This window comes from Schistocerca piceifrons, chromosome 1 (genome assembly GCF_021461385.2).
Source record: "Schistocerca piceifrons isolate TAMUIC-IGC-003096 chromosome 1, iqSchPice1.1, whole genome shotgun sequence".
In the NCBI taxonomy this organism is placed as follows: domain Eukaryota; kingdom Metazoa; phylum Arthropoda; class Insecta; order Orthoptera; family Acrididae; genus Schistocerca; species Schistocerca piceifrons.
The window spans coordinates 630,109,625-630,131,517 of record NC_060138.1 but is presented as its reverse complement, the minus strand read 5'-3'; the positions used below and the strand labels follow the sequence as shown (position 1 = coordinate 630,131,517).

At 42.1% G+C, this 21,893-nt stretch overlaps 1 protein-coding gene across 5 annotated transcripts in view; it reads right to left on the bottom strand.

Annotated features, from left to right (window-relative positions):
- LOC124804742 (N-alpha-acetyltransferase 80) overlaps window positions 1–21,893 on the bottom strand; it is a 139,412-nt gene that overhangs the window by 102,723 nt on the left and 14,796 nt on the right. For 2 of the 5 annotated variants that reach the window (XM_047265052.1, XM_047265060.1), the window contains exon 2: window positions 1,706–1,861. The exons of the other annotated variants lie outside the window; for them this stretch is intronic. The gene's annotated coding sequence lies outside the window, so the exon portion shown is untranslated. The remainder of the gene's footprint in view (window positions 1–1,705; window positions 1,862–21,893) is intronic. 5 annotated transcript variants of the gene reach the window in all.

Here is a 21,893-nt window from a genome sequence, read left to right as displayed (position 1 = left end):
GAGCATTGCAACAAAGTTTGCAGTTATTCAACTTTAATTATTGGGGGATCTATTACATGTACTACTTAATATAACATATCATTTTAGACTAGAATTTCACCACACAGCTAATAACACAATCAAATTATTCACATATACTCTGCATCAAAAGATGTAAGAGAAGCTGGTGAAACTACAAACCTCATTAAATGGTGCATAAGGGAATTTTGTGGAGGGGATGGACCATGGCTTTATAGGGGCAATGGGCACATGATGTGAATACAGTTCGGTACAAGCAGGATGAGGCAGGACCCAATGATGATGATGATGATGATGATGATGATGATGATGATGATAATATTGGGTCGTGGGGCATTCAACGGCGTGGTTATCAGCACCAATACAAATTCCCATTCTTTCCACTGCCCTGTCTCACCATTTTCCTGAATGGTGATGAAACCTTTGCTCACCAGAGAGTGTTATGTGTGAGCTAGTGAAGCAACACCCAGGTCAGGCTGAGTATTGATTCCAGCCACGCACTCTTCAGAAAGATAAAAGTCTTACAGGTAGTCCAGTCACTGAACTTAGGAAACTTAGGGCTTAATCAGACGTCTGATTATTTGTAGCCAGTTGACCAACTGGACTTGAGATTCTCGTGTGATGTGGGTTTTGTACTCTGTTTCTGAATCCTAAACTCGGACTTCATTTCAGTTTTACCAGTGGATTCTGATTAATTTTACTACAAATTGGCACTTGGAATTTGGTGTCATTTGTTGGTTTGACTCTAATAAGGTGTCAGTTAGTCTGTGATTTAATCTCCTTTTATGATTAGCAGTGAACATAGTTAATGTTTTCCGGCAGTTTTCAATTTATTAAATTTTATCAGGGAACTTACCTGTCGCTATACTGGGGGCCCGAGTTGATTTTAGCCATATACTGAAATAGTTGGTTTCACCAGTCTTTGAGTTTTGTGAACATTTTAAAGACAGTAAACTTTTATTAGTGAAAATTGAAATAGTATCATTTTGGGTCATCATTTCATGTAATCGGCATCTGGAAAGTGCTTAGTGATTAATTACCTTATTGGTTAACAGCATTACGGGCACTTTTATTTCATGTGCATAGGAAAGGGAAGCTGAATTTATTATCCCAGTGAAGACAATGAGAGTCATCATATTTAATTTACAGCCCAAGATTTTTTCCCTGTACAATTGACACTACACAATGTAATATTGTAGTTACATCACAACATCTGAGATGTCAAACAAGCAGATACTAAGATATACTATCACTTGGGAAAACTGCTGGAACAAGCTCATCATAATGTAAGCATAACTAGTTAATAAAGTGTCAAGTGCAGCAAAAACTTGGAAGGACATATGTAATATGTCATTCTCTGACCTAATGTGGGCTGCATCTCCATCGGAAAGAAAACATAGCTGTTTGTTGTGCACAGATGAGACAGTTGATGCAGGCTTCCCCAGCAGTCAACATGTGTGTGGTTTTGAAGGCAACAATAAAAGACAGGAAAGCAGAGAAAGGAAAAGGTGGACACTGAGTAAAGTTAAGTGTTAGAGAATAGTAACAAAGGAAACAGCATTGGGTGTGGGTTAGAAGGAAAGCCATTAGGCATGCACAACACAGCGGGCATATATCCTTGGTCGACAGAACGCCGGTAAACAGATAATATGGCACAACCGGAGGTTTCTCAAAGCAAATCTTTCACCTGCCAAGCAATATATGGTGTCTCCCCATCTTGCACGAAAATAGTTGTGTGGACATCATTGCTTTCTTGCAATGCTGGAATCACTTATTGCCCAAGGAGGTCCTTATAATATGCAAGTGTCACTGTACACCTAACTGGCCCACAAGGTGTCATCTCCTGGAAGAAAAATGGATCAAGAATGAAGGAGCTTGTGAAACTACAACATATACTCATATGAACTGAGTGCAGTGGATGTTTCTGCACAAAATATGGCAGAGTACAACCCCGTATGCAACAGTTATCTGCATTCACAGCACTGTACAAAATAAAAAAAAAAAATGTGCCTCATCCATCCAAATAATGTTCCCTGGCCACACTTCATCCATTTCCATGTGTGCCAAAAAACGAAGGACAAAGTCACAGCACTCTAGCCTACCTTTGGGCTTAATTTGATGCACATTCTGAATCTTGTAGGGGTATCAGCGTAAAACAATGAGAGAGATAATTCCCATGACACAGCTTATTTCTTGATCACACTGTTCAACCCATTTATTGATATGGAGCCTCTTTGCAATTTCTGTCAGTGATATTCCTGCTATGCAGTGCCGCTATTGCTGTCTTTCTGACAAAACAACATTGCCAGCAGTGCCCACACTTTCTTCTCAATAGCCATTACGTTTTGTGTGGTAAACTTCCATCTTTGTAACCCTTGACACCAACAGTCACTTCACAATAGAAATCAACAAGTGTCGCCAAGCAACAAACAGCTAACTAGTATCAAAACAGAAAACATTTCACATTCTTACAGCTTACAGTGTCATGATTTCATCTAGTTGCAGAAAGTGGAATTATTATTTTTTTTCCAGCATACACCATGATCGTACCAATTAATGAACATGTCTACAATGTTTCAGCATACTGTGATGTATACAACCCGCACTGCGGCCCTCAGAACACTGTCAGTTTACTATAACTCCTCAGTACGTCTGAAGAGATGGGAATGTCTAAATCCCCTGTGTTGCATTCCTAAGAAAGTGTCAGAGTGCTAATTGAAGTTAAGAGTGGTTAGGACTAAAATATAATCTCACAGTACAAACAAGTAATCATTCACATGTTCGTATGTTTAATGAAAAAAATTCTGGTATTTTTGTAAAGGAATGTGCGTCATATTATCTATATCTGAAAATAATGCTGCATGAAGTAAGACTTTTTGTATGTCTGTGTATTCATATTATCTATATCTGAAAATAATGCTGCATGAAGTAAGACTTTTTGTATGTCTGTGTATTTTTGCTGTGTTTATAGCCAACAAAGTTCATGTGATGGATATTGACCATATTTGAAAACTGCTGTGATGTATTGAAGAAAATTAGCAATGTTAGCGAATATTCATGATTTACTGTATTTACTCGAATCTAAGCAGCACTCGAATCTAAGCCGCACCTGAAAAATGAGACTCGAAATCAAGGAAAAAAATATTTCCCTAATCTAAGCTGCACCTGAAATTTGAAACTCGAAATTCAGGAGGAGAAAAGTTTTAGGCCGCACCTCCAAATCAAAACAAAGTTGGTTCATTTTAATATGAGACACAATTTAGGTCGAATGAATGACGATACAGCTACAGTAGTTTGGTTCGAGTCGTAAGCTTAGCAGTTAAGCTTTACCAGGTAGTCATTGATATGCGTCAGGTGCTCCGTCGGTATTTATACGGGTACCCTTCCTTTTTCAAGTGCTTCGTCTGGTTTGAATCGATTGCTTATTTTTCTTTGATCTGATAAGTGCCGTTCTCTTTGTTATAGGTGTTTACGTCACACTAAGCTGAAAATGCATTACTGTACTGTGTTGTGCATTGTTTCTCACATGATGATAATGAGTGTTTACGGCCTGTCGCTGCTCGTGGCACGGCTTGCTTTTGTACGCGCTACCGCCGCTTACAATTAAAAAAAAGAGAGCGAGAGGAATTGTCTCAGTAGCGAAACAATGACAAGAGACTGCTATTTGTTGTTACTTACACTGCTGCTTTCTTTGATAATGATCAACAAGAACCAAATAATAGACTGCGTATGATAGAAGATGTTCTGAACGAGAGTTTAGCGAAAATTTTTCTCCGTTTGAAAATCTTTTTAGACGCCTCTTTAGTACATTACATTCTCCACAGAAATTAGAGTCATCTTAGATTTAAAAATCTAGTCAATTGCCGTGCTTCATTTCTGACTGTATCACTATTAGGCATAAGAATAATACGAATATAAACATGACATGATACGTATATTGTTCCGCATTTGTTGTTGTCTCACTCTAGTTTCGTAGTTTATTAGGCAGACAGGATTTAAATGAGATAGCAGCAACCACAAAAGAATACATGGCAAAATGTTTATATTCGTATTATTCTTGTGGTGAAGAGAATACTGCATGTGAATCACAATTCATAAAAGTTCCTGTCAGCAACCATCTCTTCTCTCAGGTAGGAAAAAATTCAGAATGTAGAGTTGGGCATATTGACAAAAACCCCAAACAGTCTTGCCAGTCGGATTTTCGTAGTACATTGAAATGCTGCTATATTCGAAGATGAACAATACGGAATTTGTATTTACTTCGCTGGATAATGTACGAAAATGCAGTGGTCGAAACTCGGGGCGGAGGAAAAAGTTCGTCTTCCATTTTTTTTTTTTTATTTATTTACTACGCAGAGGTTTTGGCGCCAGTATTTATCTTTGCGCCTGCAAAGCAAGCCTGTGTAGCGCTACATATATTCAATGGCAGAAGTTAGTTGTGGCGGCACCTACGAACATTTTTCAGAACTTCCGCTTACTTTGCACTCGATTCTAAGCTGCAGGCGGTTTTTTGGATTACAAAAACCGGAAAGAAGTGCGGCTTAGATTCGAGTAAATACAGTATTAACAAAATGAGACTGGTTTGGAGAAATATTATACTTTTCAAAAGTTTTCCTGTCTGTTCTTATTTACTTACATGAAGAATGAAGACTTTCCCTTTTTTCTTCAAGCTGAGTACACAGAGGCAAATATATATAAATTTTGGCTGTATTTAGGGAACTACTGTACATTTTTCAAGAAGTTTTGAACTTTGCTAAATCATTAACCAAGAGATTAAAAGTGAAACTTGTTTAAATTTTAATGTAACTTTGTGAGTGTAGTCAGCTACTGAAAACTGTGCAAACATCTGAAGCATTAGTAAAAACATTGTTGAGAGTGAAGACCTTGGAACTGTATTTTAATGTGTCAACTCTATTTATTAGCCCTGTGGCAGTTTACAATTTGAAAATTTTAGTGAGCAGAATTCTGTGATGCGAGTTACTGATAATTATATGAGAGATTTGAAGAACTGTTGATAAGAAATTAATGTAAGAGATCACGTGTTTTGAAAAGGTATTTCAGGGTCATAAATTGAGTATGAGTGATATAGTCATAATACTTTTGTAACAGAGGTCTTACGCTGAAATTTATGGAGTGTTGTGGAAGTTATATTTTGACATTTTTGTCAATATTTATACTGAGATTTGAGGTAATATATGAGTATTGGAGCAATGATAATGAGATTGAGATAGTGCGATGATGACAATGATGATGTGGCAATGTTTTTATAGTGATCTGAGTTACAGTAGTTCACAAGTCAACATGGCTTGTGTATTGAGTGGGGAGTACGTTGATTTTGTGCTGTCTAATTGGTGTTTTGTCTGTCAAGGCTAAGATGATTTTATGATATGCTAATTGTGGGCCTGATGGTACCAAAGTATGGGGATTTCAGTTAATAGTTCTGTAATGATGTCGTTTTGTTGGGAAAAGGAAACGATGATGGTTACCTATCAAAAATACTGAACAAAGTAATGCTGTTGCCAACTTTGGATAAGTACCAACAGAATACGTTTTTCAAACAAGTAGCTGACAATGGAAAATCCAGGATGGAATGTTGCATTATTATGAACAGGATAACTGCTACTCACCACACAGCAGATATTCTGAGTTGCAGATAGCACAAGAAAAGACTGTCAGAAAGTGAGCTTTCGGCCGCTAACAAGGCCTTTATTGAAAATAGACAAAATACACACACACACACACACACGAGAGGAAACCGGGTGGTGGGGGTAAGGATGAGACTGGGGTGGGGACAGGGAGGGATAGCAGGGCAGGGGTATGGATGGTACATTGCTGCTTGTGGGAGCAAGCAGGGAGGAGGTGGAGAGAGGGTAGGGAAGGAGACAAATGAAAAGACTGGGTGTGGTGGTGGAATGATGGCTATGTAGTGCTGGAATGGGACCAGGGAAGGGGCTGGATGGGTGAGGACAACGAATAACAAAGGTTGCGGCCAGGAGTGTTACAGGAATGCAGGATGCAATTCAGAGAAAGTTCCCTGCACAATTCAGAAAAGTTGGTGTTGGTGGGGAGGATCCATATAGCACAGGCTATGAATCAGTCACTGAAATGGCCTGGACCCAGTCACATACTTCCTTATCTGCTGCAAATTCATGTCTGCAAATAGCTTGTTTTAGAGGTCCACGGTGATTCTGTGGGTGTCCAAGACTAGCATTCACTTCTGCAACCATTTCCGGTGTTGACACAATGAGCCTGTCCAGGACGAGCATCGTCTTCTGATGACTCGCACCCCTCAAGGAATCGTTTGTGCCATTCCACAACACTTGAATGACTCAGACTGTACTCGCAATACACAGCCTCCATCCGCTGATACTTTTCACGACCTCCAACTCCCTCTGCTGCCAAAAATCGAATTACTCCTTGTTGTGCCTGCTTACTCGCCTGCATGTTCGGTAGTGGACAACAACTTGTGTGACCACCTTCTCTTCAGTGTGAAACCACACTGGTGCTATGCAACATCAAATGGTGTGCACACATCAGTCTCTCTACTAATAGATGGCGCCACCATACCCACAGTTACGTGGTGCCACCTTACGTGTAAGGCAAAGGCGGATGCACTGACCAAGTTGTATTTGGATGAACTTCATAGAATACAGGACAGTGGTTGCAGCTTAGCTTTCACACCACATGACTGGTTTCATAGGTAGTCCAGCCTTTGATGGGATAGGTGATGTTAGTGATCGGACTGGAGTAGGTGGTGGTGGGAGGATGTATGGGACACGTCTTGCATCTAGGTCTATTACAGGGGTATGAGCCATGAGGTAAGCGATTGGGAGCAGGGGTTGTGTAAAGATGGACAAATATATTGTGTAGGTTTGGTGGACAGTGGAATACCACTTTGGGAGGAGTGGAAATGTCCTGCCCATCCTTCCCACCCCTTGCACAATGGTATTCCGCCATCCACCAAACCTGCACAATATACTCATCCATCCTTACACGACCCCTGCTCCCAATCCCTTATCTCATGGCTCATACCCTTGTAATAGACCTAGATGCAAGACCTGTCCCATACATGCTCCCACCACCACCTATTCCAGTCTGGTCACTAACATCACCTATCCCATCAAAGGCAGGGCTACCTGTGAAACCAGTTACGTGGTCTACAAGCTAAGCTGAACCAGTGTGCTACATTCTATGTAGGCACAACAACGAACAAGTTTTCTGTCAGCATGAATGGCCACCTACAAACTTTGGCCAAGAAACAAATGGGCCACCTTGTTGCTAAACACGCTGCCCAACATGATATCCTTCATTCCAGTGACTGCTTTACAGCCTGTGCCATATGGATCCTTCCCATCAACACCAACTTTTTTTAATTGTGCAGGTGGGAACTTTACCAGCAATACATCCTGCATTCCCGTAACCCTCCTGGCCTCAACCTTCATTAGTCACTGTCCTCACCCATCCAGCCTCTTCCCTGTTCCCATTCCAGCACTACACAGCCGTCATTCCACCACCAAACCCAGTCTTTTTATTTCTCTCCTTTTCCACTACTTCCCTTGCCACCTCTCCCCTGCCCTCAGTCTAACCTGCAGCACTTCACTGCCGCCACCCCCACCATACTGTCCCTCCCCCTCCCCGCTCCAGCTTCCTCCTTACCCCCACCCAGTCGCCACTTCCATCATGCACTGGTGCTGCTGCTTGCAGTGCGGTTTCAGTTGCCTGAGACTGCAGTCATGTGTGTGAGTTGTGTTTGAGTGAGTGTATGTGTGTGTGCATGTGTGTCTATTGTTGACATTATAGTTAACATTTGTATGCAAACTACATTCTTGCTGTATTTCACTTGCATTTGAAAAATAATTTTTGTTATGTCTTCCATATTTTTATATCTTTGTTACTCGTATCTTGAACACTGATATGGTAGTAACAGCATTTTTCTGTTTTGAATTGCTATATTCAAACAGTTGTGTAAGGATTATAACTTCACTATAAACAATTTTATTTGATTCAAAACTGAAATATTACATATTGTAAACAAACTTATTCAGGCATAACATTCTGGAAGCTATTATCTTTAATTTCACAGTTATTTCACGTATCTTTTATAACAATTTTGGTTGTTTGATTTTTTTTCTATTGATAAAAACATGATTTTATCCTTATTTTCTTTGTTAATAAAAACAGATATTATTATTACAATTAACATGACAACAGAGGTTTTCAGAATGTTCTGGTGGCAAATGTATGTTATAAATACCACCAAATCTGTGTCAGAAGTTAGTTCCTGACTTGATTGCATATAGTACAGATCGTTGTTTGCGTGGCTCCATGAACAGTTCATAGAATTTTTGTTTTCTGAAAATTATGAAAATACATACAAACTGAAATTCTTTGGTACAAGCACACATTTTGTTCTAACTGCATAATGATGTGACTTTTAGCTATTGTTTATTGGAAAATATGGCGCTTTTTGAAAGTGACCTTCTGTTGTGACATTACATCATTTGTCAAGTAAATGTGAAATCATGCAGCTAACTGCTGATAAGTTACAAAGCAAATAAATCAATGAATGAATATACATCAACATGTGGTGTCCTTTTCTGATACAAAGACCCACTATACCATCTAATAAAAAGAATAACATTTTGATGCAGATCTGCAAACAGATCAGTTCATTATTACCTAATTAATAGGCGATTTGATTCACTTCCCTTATACTGGATGCACTAAATTAGCGATTAATCTACTAGATGAGTGCATCAGACACTATAAATATTTTCCAGTTTTCACATTTCAATAAAAGATTAATCATCATTCTTACGGTTAATGGAAGGGAGTGCTTTCAACATTCACACCATATTCTCACTAAGGGGCTCAGGAGTCATTAGTGGACAACCAATACTTGGAAAGAAGTTACTTGGACTGATGAACCATGGTGTGTGTTGCTAGCTACCAATAATAGTGAATGAAAATATAAAAAACCAGTTTACGCGAGACATTCCGTTTGCCAGCAGAACACAGTTAGAGCCAGGAAGTGAAAGCATACTTATGCTGAGAAAGATTACCTGACATCAAATGGAAACCTGGACTGCTGGTCATTGTCTCTCCCTGACAAATGATACAGGAATATACTTCTGATCATGTGTATCCATTTTTATGCCTGCAGTTCCTCTTGGGCTACAAGTACCTTCAGCATGACAATGTATCATCCCGTTGCTTCATAGTGCATCACGAACACTTCAGAGACCAAGGCCGGTATGCCCCCTCTCCCTGCCAAACCCTTCAGGTCATGTGACCTCAATTCCATTGAGAAAAATCTGCAATTCCATCATTAATTCACATTGTATTCTGTAAATCCCATCACAAAGGAGAGCCAGGTTTTACATTACCAGGCAGCCCTTACAAGCAACTTTAGTAACGTGTATTAACGACAAACTGAGGCTAGTGCTAATGACTACTTTTCAGGTCACATCTATTAGCAGTAAAGAAGCTATTTTAAAAATAGCTACTGCTTCTCTGTAGCAAATGTACATGCATTGGACCCAACTTTGACCAGTTTCTGTAAATTCTGGATGGTGGTTTAATGGTTATGGATAAGAAACCTAGACATGGATGCAAAGTTTATGGGAACTTTATCTTTGTGTCTTGCATCGCAATTGTGTAGATCAGAGTTGTTGGCAGCAACAAAAATCATTGAAGAGTACGTTTATCTACATCTATCTGCTGCAAACCACTATGAAGTGCATGGCAGAGGGTACATCCCTCTTTACCAATTATTAGAGATTTTTCCCATTCCACTCACATAGAGAGAACTTTAATAATTATTGTATATATGCCTCTATGCATACTGTAATTAATCTAGTCCTATCCTCATGATTCCAATGGAAGCAATATGTAGGGGGCTATATTATAATCCTAGAGTCATCATTTAAAGCTGGTTCTTGAAACTTTGTTAGTAGACTTTCTCAGGGTAGTTTCCATCTATCTCAAAGAGTCTGCCAATTCAGTTGCTTCAACATCTCAGTGACACTCTCCCACAGGTCAAACAAACCTATGATCATTCATACTGACCTTCTCCATATATGTTCAATATTCCCTGCTAGTCCTATTTGGTACGGGTCCCACATGCTTGAGCAATATTTAGGATGGATAGCACTAGTGATTTGTAGACTGCTTATATTTCCCTAGTATTCTACCAAACAACCAAAGTCTGCTACCCTCCCAGTACTGAGTCTATGTGCACATTCCACTTAAAGTACCTACTAAGTGTTACTTCCAAGTATTTGTATGAGTTTACAGATTCCAACTGCGACTCTCGAATATTATATTCATAGGATACTATGTGTTTTTCATTTTGTGAAGTGCACAATTGTACATTTTTGAACATTTTAAAGCAAGCTGTCTATCACTGCACCTTTCTGGAATCTTATCAGGGTCTGACCCAAATTTGTACAGTTTCGTTCAGACTTTGCTTCAATGAAAACAACGGCATCATCTGTGAAAAGTCTTAGGTTACTATTAATATTTTCCACAAAATCATTAATATAAAACATGAACAGCAAGAGACCCAACACACTTCTCCATGGTACACCCAAAATTACTTCTACATCTGACGACGACCCTCCATCTGAGATAAAGATCCAGGCTATATGGAGGATGTTGCAGTATTTCCAAACCAAATTGCCAAAACCTAGACTTCGTCCAATTGCCAGTATTGGTGCAGGCATTATCATGCAATAGGATTGCAATAGGATGCTTCCTCTGCTCATCAAGTTCTTCAAACATGGAACCACGATCACTACACAGTGCTGTGAAGACTCTTTGCAGAAACTGCAGTGCACCATAAAGACAAAATGCCCAGGAATACTGTCAAATGGAATCATTCTGTTGCATGATAACGCTTCCCTCCTCACAATGGCAATCGGCGATTTCATTGGGAAACACTGCAATATCTTCTGTACAGCACAGATTTTTCACATGTTTGGCAACCTGAAGAAAGAAACACAAGGACTTTCGGTTTTATTCAGATGAAGAAGTGCAAGAGCGGGTGCAGTTGTAGATCTGTCAGCAGCTGACTGCATTCTATGAAACATTAAGTAATCGTCTTGTCTCCTCTTGGGATAAATGTTTTAATGCTTGTGGTGATTACATTTGAATGGTACCATTCCATGATCTTATTGTGGTGAGTGTTCGGTTTTCATCTGACTGCCTCTCGTATGATTTTGAAGTCTGTACTGTTTCTCATGGAGGAGGTTTTTCTGTTCGAGATATGTCAGAATATGTTCTAAAAGCCTACAACAAATGGATGTCAAGGATATAGGACAGTAATTTTGTGGATCACTTCTGCTACCCTTCTCATACATATGTGTGATCTGTGCTTTCTTCCAACTATTGGATATGGCTTTTTGTTTGTGGGATCTATAACAGATTATAGTTAACAGAGAGACTAACCCAGCTGCAAATTGTTTATAGAATCTGACAGGTATCCCATTGGGCCCAGGGGTTTCATTCAATTTTAATGGTTCAACTGTTTTTCAATGCCACTGACACTAATATTGATTTCACTTGTCTTTTCAGTGATACGAGAATTAAATTGGCCAATATTCTTGGGTTTTTCTTTGTAAAAGAACATTTGCAACCAGAATTAAGCATTTCTGCTTCTTCTTTGTTACTTTCAGTTGCAGTTCCAGTCTTGTCCATGAGTGACTGGACACTAATTTTGGTGTCACTAACAGCCTTTACATACAACCACAATTTTTTTGTGTTTTGTGAAAGATCATTTGACAAGCTGCTGCTATGGTAGTCATTGAAGGCTCCATGCATCACTGCCAATCACTTTTCATTCAGCATCTCTCTCTCTATAACCCTATGCTTTGTTTTATACCTATTATGCAGTAATCTCTGTTTCATTAGAAGTTTCTTTACAGTGACTGGACACCAAGGAGGGTACATATCTATCCTCACAATGGTCAACTAATCTATTAAACCTGAGTAATAGTTACTCCATATGGTCCTGTCCTGAGCTAAAAGTTTCAAGTTCCTCACTGAGGTATGACTCTATTGTTTCTCTGTCTAATTTGCTGAAGATGTAAATCTTTCTGCTTGATTTAGTTGCCCTTTGTGTTTTGGTATTCATTGTTGCTTTAAATGCGTCATTGTCACTGATACCAGTTTCAATGTGGATTTTTCACAGGTCAGGTGTATTTGTTGCCATTACATCTAATGTATTTCCATCATCAGTGGGTTCTGAACTAGCTGTCCTAGGCAGTTTTCAGAGAAGGCATTTAGTAACATTTCATAGGATGTCTTGTCACATCCACCATTAACAAAACTAAATCATCCCAATTGATTGTTGGAAGATTAAAATCTTCTCCAATGATTACAGTATCATTAGAAAACTTAGGTATAAGCAAACTGAGGTTTTTTCTAAAGTTTTCAGCTACATATGGAGGAAATCTGATAGTTGATGGAAGAACCATAGTATAATTGTTTGCACACCTTTGATAATGTTCCCAAACAATCTCACATGCAGCTTCAACTTCTATTTTGGTGGATTTGAGTTTCCTGTCTACTGTGACAAATACACCAACTCCATTTACTGTTTCCCTATACTTTTGGTATAAACTTAAATTTTCCCCAAAGATCTCACTATTGCCAACTTCAAGTTATAAACAAAATCATTTAGGAAGAAAGGAGATGACTCATCGAAAGGCAGAAGCGCTGCGTCATCGACAGATACACAAGCAAAAGATACAGAGCTTTGCTAGCTTTCAGAGTGAAATTCTTTTCTCAAGCTGTAGGAGAAGCATGCTCGCCACACACACACACACACACACACACACACACGCTTGCTCGCATGCACATACCTGTCTCCCTACATTGTGCTCAGTCGACTGCCAGCTCTATCCTGGTCCATGATGAGTGTCCTGGAGTGAGGTGGGATTGCAAGGTGGGGTGGGTTGAGGGATGGAGAGGGACCGGAGGCAGAGAGGGGGCTTGGGGGAAGAATCTAGTGGCTCAAGGGAGAGTGGGGAGCTGTCCGCGGGCTAGCGAGAGGTGCAGGTGGAAGATGGCTGGGCACACAATTTCATGGACTAGGGTGTGAGATGGCAGCACACAACTAGCTGACATGTATTGGGCAGGGGTGCATGCCCCCCCCCCCCCCCCCCCCACACACACACACATCTCTTTCCCATTACTCCCACCCAATACATGTCAGGTAATTGTGTGCTGCCATCTTACGCCCTAGTCTGTGAAATTGCTTTCCCATCTGTCTCCCACCCACCCTTCTACCTGCACCCATAGCTAACCCATGGATGGCTCCCTACTCTCCCTTGAGCTGCTTCCTTCCAACTCCCTCCCTGCCTCCAGCTAGCAAAGCAAAGCTCTGTACCTTTTGTTGTGTACCTGTTCACAATGCCGTGCTTCTGCCTTTTGGTGAGTCGTCTCCTCCATTCCTAAGTAATTCATTATTCTCAAACAGAACTTTCGGGTTCTACTCTGTTTTTTGTGCCCTGTATTGTGTTGGCTTCAGTACTTTTTAGGAGCACTTGAAAACTCTAGCATGTTATTGCAAATGCTTCAGCAGCCCACTATGATTTTGATATTCTCATCTGTGGGAGACATTTCTTTGGATCAAGTACTGATACTTCTTGGTTACCGACAGCTACCATTACCTGGAGTGGAAGGAGAGTTGACTAATCTAAAAAACCCTTGTGTGCACCTCACACACAGTCAGCTGCTTGGGTCACTACCTCTGATGTACAGTACACATCTGACATATTTAGGGGGACCTATGACTGTCAGCCCGATGTCACAAGTCTAGGAAGTCACAGCCTAGCTTGGAAAATGAGAGTAAGAGTTCAAAGAAAAGGCTTCTCTGAGATGCATGGTTATCTACTATACACAATATTCTTACTGCTAACTTCTCACGAATAAATGCTTTATTTATCTGTTTTAAACAATGAAAAATCCATGATGGAGTAATGACAGTATTATGAAACATATAGATTGCTACTCACCACGGGGAGAAAACTATCAATTGCAGACATGTACAACAACAAGAATGCTATACATCTGAACACACACACACACACACACACACACACACACACACACACACACACACACACACACACACACACACAGACAAAAGTACAAATAACAAATACATTACAACTGTCTCTGACCTCCAAGGCCAGACTGTGTACAGCAGCTGGGCCTGACGAGAGAGGCAATCTGTGGGTGGTTTGAGTAAGGATGAGACTGGGTTGGGGAGGGGGGAGAGCTAGGAGGGTAGGGGTGGGGGAAGGTGTAGTGCTTGTTGTGGGAGCCTGCAGGGACCTGGTGAGGTCAGGATAGGGTAGCTAGGTGCAGTCAGGAGGTTTGGAGTGGGGGGATGAGGCAAAAGGGGAGTAGAAAATGAGAGAAATTGAGGAGGGGGCTTTGACGGAACAGAAAGCTAACAGTGGAAGCATGAAGGCAGACAGACGGGTGAAGGATAATGACTAGCAAACGTTGAGACCAGGGGGGTTACAGGGAATGTAGGATATATTGCAGGGTGAGTTACCACCAGCACAATTCAGAAAAGCTGGTGTTGGTAGGAAGGATAAAGATGGCGCACTCTGTGCATTCCCTCTCTTGCTCTGAAACTCTTGCCCTCCTGTAACTAGAGCATCATGCGCAATGCCACCTCAAAAAACTCCCAACCCTGTTCTCCTTTTACCCCTGCCTTGGACTACTACTATCCACCACCTCTTCAGCAGCCACCAAACATCACCCACATCCCCTAATAGCCGAGACAAACCCTGTCTCACAGACCTACTACATTTATCACATACTACCACCATCCATAACCTAAATAGACCTGAAATATTGTCATGAACCTGTACTCTACAAGCCTCAGTCTCACTGAAGTATCAGTCCTTTCCAAAGGCCTTACCTTTTGCTCCACTTCTAAATTCAATCTTGCTGGACTTATTGAAGATCTCCTCTCCTTGTCTCAAACCCTACAAAGGCACTTTTTTGTCATCAACCCTACCAATCAGACTCAACCCAAAACCAATGCTGAACCCCTCCTGACTCAGTTCACTCCTCCATCCAACCATAATCCACCCCCACTGCCCTCAAATCACCCCTTGTTAACATTCCATAATATTTTAATCTCAAACCTTGCACTCATCATCATTCCCCAAATTCTTTACACGAAAACTAACGCACATCCTCAGAAATAAGCTCAATCCAACACCTAAAAACCAATCCTGACTTCATAATCTCACCTGCCGACAAAGTATCAAGCACTGTGGTTTTGAACCTACTCTCCTACACAAAGACCCAACCATTTCCTCCACTGAATCTTCATAGTTCCTGTTCTCTTACCACATGGCACCTAGCTTGTCACTATTTATGCCACCTCTTCTAACCTAAGATCCCTAATGCCCATGGCCTTGCACTATTGAACACTACCTTTCCCAATGCTCACCTGACTCCAAACCCACAACCTCCTTCCTGGTCACCATGACCAACTATATCCTCACCTACAATTATTTCTCCTTTGAAGGCATCACAAACAAACAAATCTGTGGTACAGCATTGAGCCCCTGCATAGTACCATCCTATATCAAACTATTCATGGACCTTCTAGAGGAATCCTTCCTAACCACCCAGAATCCCAAACGTCTCAGCTGTTTCAGATTCACTGATGACATTTTTGTGATGTGGACTGAGGGTGAGAACACCCTATCAGCATTCCTCCAGAACCTCAATGCCTTCTCCTCCATTTGCTTGAGTTGATCTCCTCCATCTAACAAGGCATCTTCCCCGTTGTTGACCTCCACCTCAACACGTCGAAGATGGCTACATCAGTAGCTCTATCAATATCCAACATACAAACCACCAATAATACCTTGACTTCAACAGCTGCCACCCATTTCATACCACACAGCCCCTTCCAGACAGCCTAGCCAACAGTGGCCATTGCATCTGCAGTGATGAGCAGTACCTTTCCGAATAAATGAAGGGGCTAACACAGGCCTTCACACACTGAAATTACCCTCCCAACCTTGTACATGAAAAGATCTTCTATGCCTTGTCTCTGTAGTCACTTATCACCTTCCAAATTTCCACTGTCTGGCCACAAAGAAGCACTCCCTTCATGACTCAGTATGACCTAGGACTGGAACAACTGAATCTATTTTCTCCACCACAGTTTCAACTATCCCTTATCGTGCCCTGGAATGTGGAGTACCCTACCCATTATTCTTTCCACCTCTCACACAGTGGTATTCCACTGTCCACTGAAACTATGCAATATCCTTGTCCACCGCAAATCCACCGCAGCTTCCAACCCCTTGCCTCATATCTCTGCAATACACTAAGATACAAGACTTGTCCCATAAATCCTCCCACCACCACCTATTTCACTCTGGTCACACACATCACCTATTCCATCAAAGGCAGGGTTACCTATGAAAGCAGTTATGTGATCTGCAAACTAAGCTGCAACCACTGTGCTGCTTTCTATGTGGGCATGGTAGACAACAAGCTGTCTCTCTGCACAAATGGCCAGTGACAAACTGTGGCCAATAGACAGCTGGACTATCCACCTGCTGAACATAATGCCCAACACTTTGTGCTTCACTTACATGATTGTTTCCGGATCCTTCCTACCAACACCAGCTTTTCTGAACTGTGCAGGCGGGAACTTTCCCTGCAGTACATTAAATATATTTGCAATTGCGAATATGGAAAACCACCAGCTGGATAATGGAATGATGACAATGAAAATTTGTCCTGGACTGGGACTCAAACCTGGATTTCCCACTTTTTGCAAGCAGTCACCTTACCATTAGGCCATCTGAGCACAACTCATGGCCAGATCCAAAATTCATTATGTCATCAACCATGTGTCTACAGCCTGTACTTGTACATCCGTTATTTATATTACCATACAGGGTATCCAAAGGAACAGGCACTGCGGTGACTACAGCTGGTACGAAATAAAGCATTAAATGTATTCACAATTTGCAATTATGGACAACCATCAGCTGTATAATGGAATGAGAACAATGAAAATTTGTGTCAGACAAGGCTCGAACCTGGATTTCCTGCTTTTTGTGAGTGGTTGCCTTACCATTAGGCTATCTGAGCACTTCTCATGGGCAAACCCAAACTTCTATATGTCGCCAACCGTGAGTGTACAGCTGATGGTTGTCCTCATCTGCAATTGCTGCAATTGCGAATACATTTAATGTATTTCATAACAGCAGTAGACACCACAGTGCCTGTTCCTTTGGACATGCATGCACTTCCAAAGAACATCACATCATAATTTGGAATGACACATGTACTGCAATATCATATTCATCTGCCGACACCAGGCAAGCAACTTTCATGTTTCCCCTGTACAGAAATATGCATAATGGATGTACGGGTACAGCTTGTAGACACATGGTTGATGACGTATGAAAGAATGGGCCTGGCTGTGAGTCATGCTTGAATAGCCTAACAGTAAGTGGCCGCTCGCGAAAAGTGGGAAATCCGAGTTTGATTCCAGATCTGGCATAAATTTCCATTGTCATCATTCCATCATCTTTCTGGAGAATCCTGCAGTCTGTCGAGCAAGGAAGATGGTGCTCTCCACAGTTGACACAGATGGGAGGCGGAGCACATGAAGTATTGGGATGTGATGGGCGTCCGCAGTCTCGACATGCGACACTGTAAGTACAGCGGGAAGACATAAGGCCGAACTTCCAGCACTTAAAGCACTGCATTGGGAGAGGGATATAGGGCTTTACATCACAGAGGTAGACCATCACCTTGACCCTCTCGGAAAATGTATCTCCCTCGAAGGCCAAGATGACGGCACCACTTGCAACCTGATTATCCCTCAGGCCCCAGTGGGCACGCTGGACGAAATGTACACCTCGTCGCTCTAAATTGGCGCGCAGCTCATCGTCAGACTGCAAAAGAAGGTCCCTGTGAAATATGATACCCTGGACCATATTTAAGCTCTTATGGGGTGTGATGGTTACAGAAACATCTCCCAGTTTGTCATAAGCGAGTAACGCCCATGATTGAGCACAGGATGCTGTTCTGATCAAGACTGACCCAGATCTCATTTTGAACAAGCCCTCCACCTCTCGAAACTTGTCCTCTAAATGCTCAACAAAAAACTGAGGCTTCATTGTCATGGAAGATTCCCCATCTGCTCCCGAATATACAAGGTACCCGGGCAAATAGCATCCGCTGCCATCCTTAGCCTGACATTCCTCCCATGGTGTGGCCAGGGAGGGGAATGATTTGGGGTTATTCTTCTGTGCGCTGAATTGAGCTCGTGAATGCTTAGACACTGCTGGTGTTTCACCACCAGTAACAGATGATGGACTACGCTTCATTGCGTGTTATCCGCCCTGATGCCACCCACTCCAACCAGAGGCCCTTCCCATGGGTGCCACCCAGACCCAGTAAAGGCAACCTGGCAGGATAGCCATTGTCGGGAGTCCGGGGGGATGGGCATCTACCCCTTGGCATATGTGGGGAGTTAACGGCGCAGTCATCAGCAGAGTGATCCCTGTGTGGTCAGGGGGCTACAACCAACTGGGAACATGGTGGTCCCACCACAATGGTCTGGCTACCATGCTGGATATAAGGTGCAAAGATGTTCACGGTCATTGTTGATGCAGAAAGCGACACTGCATAGTGCATGGTGGAAAATGCACCCAGGAAGGTGTCCTCGCTCAAGAGATGGAGAATGGGCAGGACTGCAATGCGACAACAAGAAAGTGGGCTAAAGATCTCAATGCACAATGGACACAAGGCACCGTGTGAGGCGCCCTTCCCCAGTTGGCTCACTCTTCGGGAAAATTTCGAAGAATGGTGGTCAAATCCTAAAGGGGATCATCACATAAAGGCCGAAACATGTGAAACTCCTTTTAGTTGCCTCTTATGACAGCAGGAATACCTCGGTCCTATTTTAATCCCTGGACCCGTAGGGGGTGACCTGTTAGTTTCAACTAACAATGAACCATTACAAAATTGTTTTACAGATTTTAATGTTCCAGTACTGCCTTCCAAAACCTTATGGATATAAATGGGGTACACTTTTTCAAATGTCCGCTCCTTCATCTTTATCACCAGAAACACATTGTTATTCATGACTCTATGAGCCCTGTTACTGCAGTCCAAAGTATTCGTATTATCAGGATGACTAGCATATCTCATTCTTTTTGCATCCCATCCCATCAGTGTGCAGCACACCTTGAGATTGAGGGTGTTTATATAATAGTGGAGGCAACATAGTGTGGTGGATTCCTCCCATAAGGAATGGTAGAAGGAGCACGATACATCGGAAGTCCCCTGATAGTGGACTGGCTCATGAATGGTTGAACTGGTTCTCCATTTTCTGTGTAGAAGTGGTTTTTCTTCACAGATATAACATTTTAAACTACCTTTTGGGGGGGGGGGAGGGGCGGTCAAGGGTGGTTGGGGTTGAGGCATGTTCTGATGCACGCTGGACCTACAGTGTCCTCGACCCTACCTCCTTTGAGAGGGCAGTAGCCCACTAGATGTTCCATTGTGAAGTGAGGAGTGGACTTTTTTGCATCCACAAATCCCCACCTGGGATTGTCAAAGCAAATGTTGGGTAAGAATCCACTTCTTTACTCAAGTAGTCAGCCGGTTCATTCCCTAGGATACCAACATGACTTTGACCCAGAGTATCACAGGGTGAAAAGAGTAACATCAATCAATATTCTAGAGACTTATTACTGAGGCAGTACTTAACTGTGATCAAGGAAGGTCTGTTTAATCAAATGCAGAGCTCTGTTAATGGCTTTCAGGTCCCTTACAAAAACACTAAACATCCCCAGAAACAAATGTTGGTTCTGACCAGCAGGAACCTATCCTATCGATGGTTTTAGTGCCATGAGTGTAAATGATAGCAGCAACCTTATACTCCTCAAAAACTGAATGGTACAGATGCCGTAAAGTTATTGTTGGAGTGACTGATACTTAGGGATCTTGAAATAAATGGAACCCAACTCGTGGTCTGGATACTAGCCACAGGGTGGGGGGGGGGGGGGTGGCAGCGGCAAGAAGCACTTTCTAAGGAGATTAGGCAGAGGTCCTGGCAGAGGGCCTCAAGACACATTACAACCAGTAATCCCATCCGAGGATGGGTGTCAGTGGGGCTGATCCCCTCATATGCAAAAAGAATGTGATAAATAGGATGACAGGAAACAGTCGGATAATGACTGCATAAATGAGCAAGATTTTGCACTATTGGAACTGAAGAGGGAAGATACCCACTTTGGCAAGGAGAGCTCCTGTGGGACTGCTCCATAAGGCACCAGTGGTTAGTCTTATTCCACAATGGTGGACTCACCCCAACAATTTCAAAGCTGAAGGTGCCACTGAACCATAAGCCTGGCGACCATAGCTCAATAGGGACAAGACCAGAGCCCAGTAAATATGAAGGAGAATAATGCATTCCACACCTCACGAGCTGTGGGCAAAGAAACAGAGATGTTAAGCTTCCACTTAGTTGATGAATGTGGGGCAGCCATGTCACCTTTTTATTAAAGAGGAATCCCAAAATTTGGGACTATACAACAATGTCCCAGTGCTGGGTACCCAAGTGGAATTCTGGCGAGGATGGGCCATGATACAATGACAGAAATGCATGACACATGTTTTTGCAAAAGAGAAATGGAAACCATGGGAAAAGGACCAAGCAGAGGGAGCTATACTAAACTCAAAAGTCATTGACATACAAGTACAGTGCTGGGGTAACCAGTGGAGAAGTCACTAGCCCATTGATGGTGACATGGAAGAGGGTAATACTCAGCAGGGAGCCCTACGGGATGCCACTTTCTTGGACCCACAGGGAGCAGAGTGAAGTACCCACCTTAACCCAAAACAACTGGTGGGATAAAAACTGATGAATAAAAAGCTTTAGAGACCTCAAAAGGCCTCCTCATGGAGAGTAAGTAAAATGTGATGGTGGCAAGTAGGTTCCTGTGCCAAATGTAGGTCAGAAAACATTGCACTGAGGTGCTGGCATTTAGAAAAATCCACTTCCCAAATAGCCAGATGACTTGGCTGTGGATTGTCCCTTCTGGAAACCACACTGTTAGGGACAAAGAAGGCCCCAAGATCAAGAGCCCTGCATAATTCATGAGTGAACATCCTTTCAAGCAGTTTGCAGAGCATACTAGTGAGGTTAATCAATCAGTAGCTGTCGACAGATGCTGGCTTTTTGCCTGGCTTCAGGATTGAGACGATGACACTAATTCACCACTGTGAGGGGAAGACACTTTCGACCCAAATACGGTTAAGACCCTGAGTATGTGGAGCCTTTGAATAACATTCAGATATTGGATCACCTGACTGTGAATTGAATCACGGCTTGGGGCCATACTGTGTGACAAGGCAAGAGCCTGAATCAGTTCCCAGTCAGTGAACGGTTCATTAAATAATACAGTGTAGTGAGTGGTGAAGGACAGGGAGGAGTGTTCTATGTCTCATATTTGCATTCAAAAGGTAGCTGGGTAAGAAGAGGTCAACACTGTCACAAAGCATGTCACAAGGTGTTCAGCAAGAACTGACATACTGATACAAAGGCTACCCTGTGGGAAGAGACCCAGAACAGCTGCTGAACTTTGGTGGCCCAAAAGATTATTGAGCTTGTCAAACACCAGGGGTGAAGAGACAAATCTTCCAAGAGAGGGGAAATATAATGCTCCCAGGATTCTTTTACTGCTTTCCATTAGACAGTGAGTCTTTTAAAATTGAGGAGGGTGGTCTGTGAAATTTGACACTTGAGACATTACAGGGCTGTTCAATGATCCTGAATAGCTGTTACAATGTCTTTAGCCCAC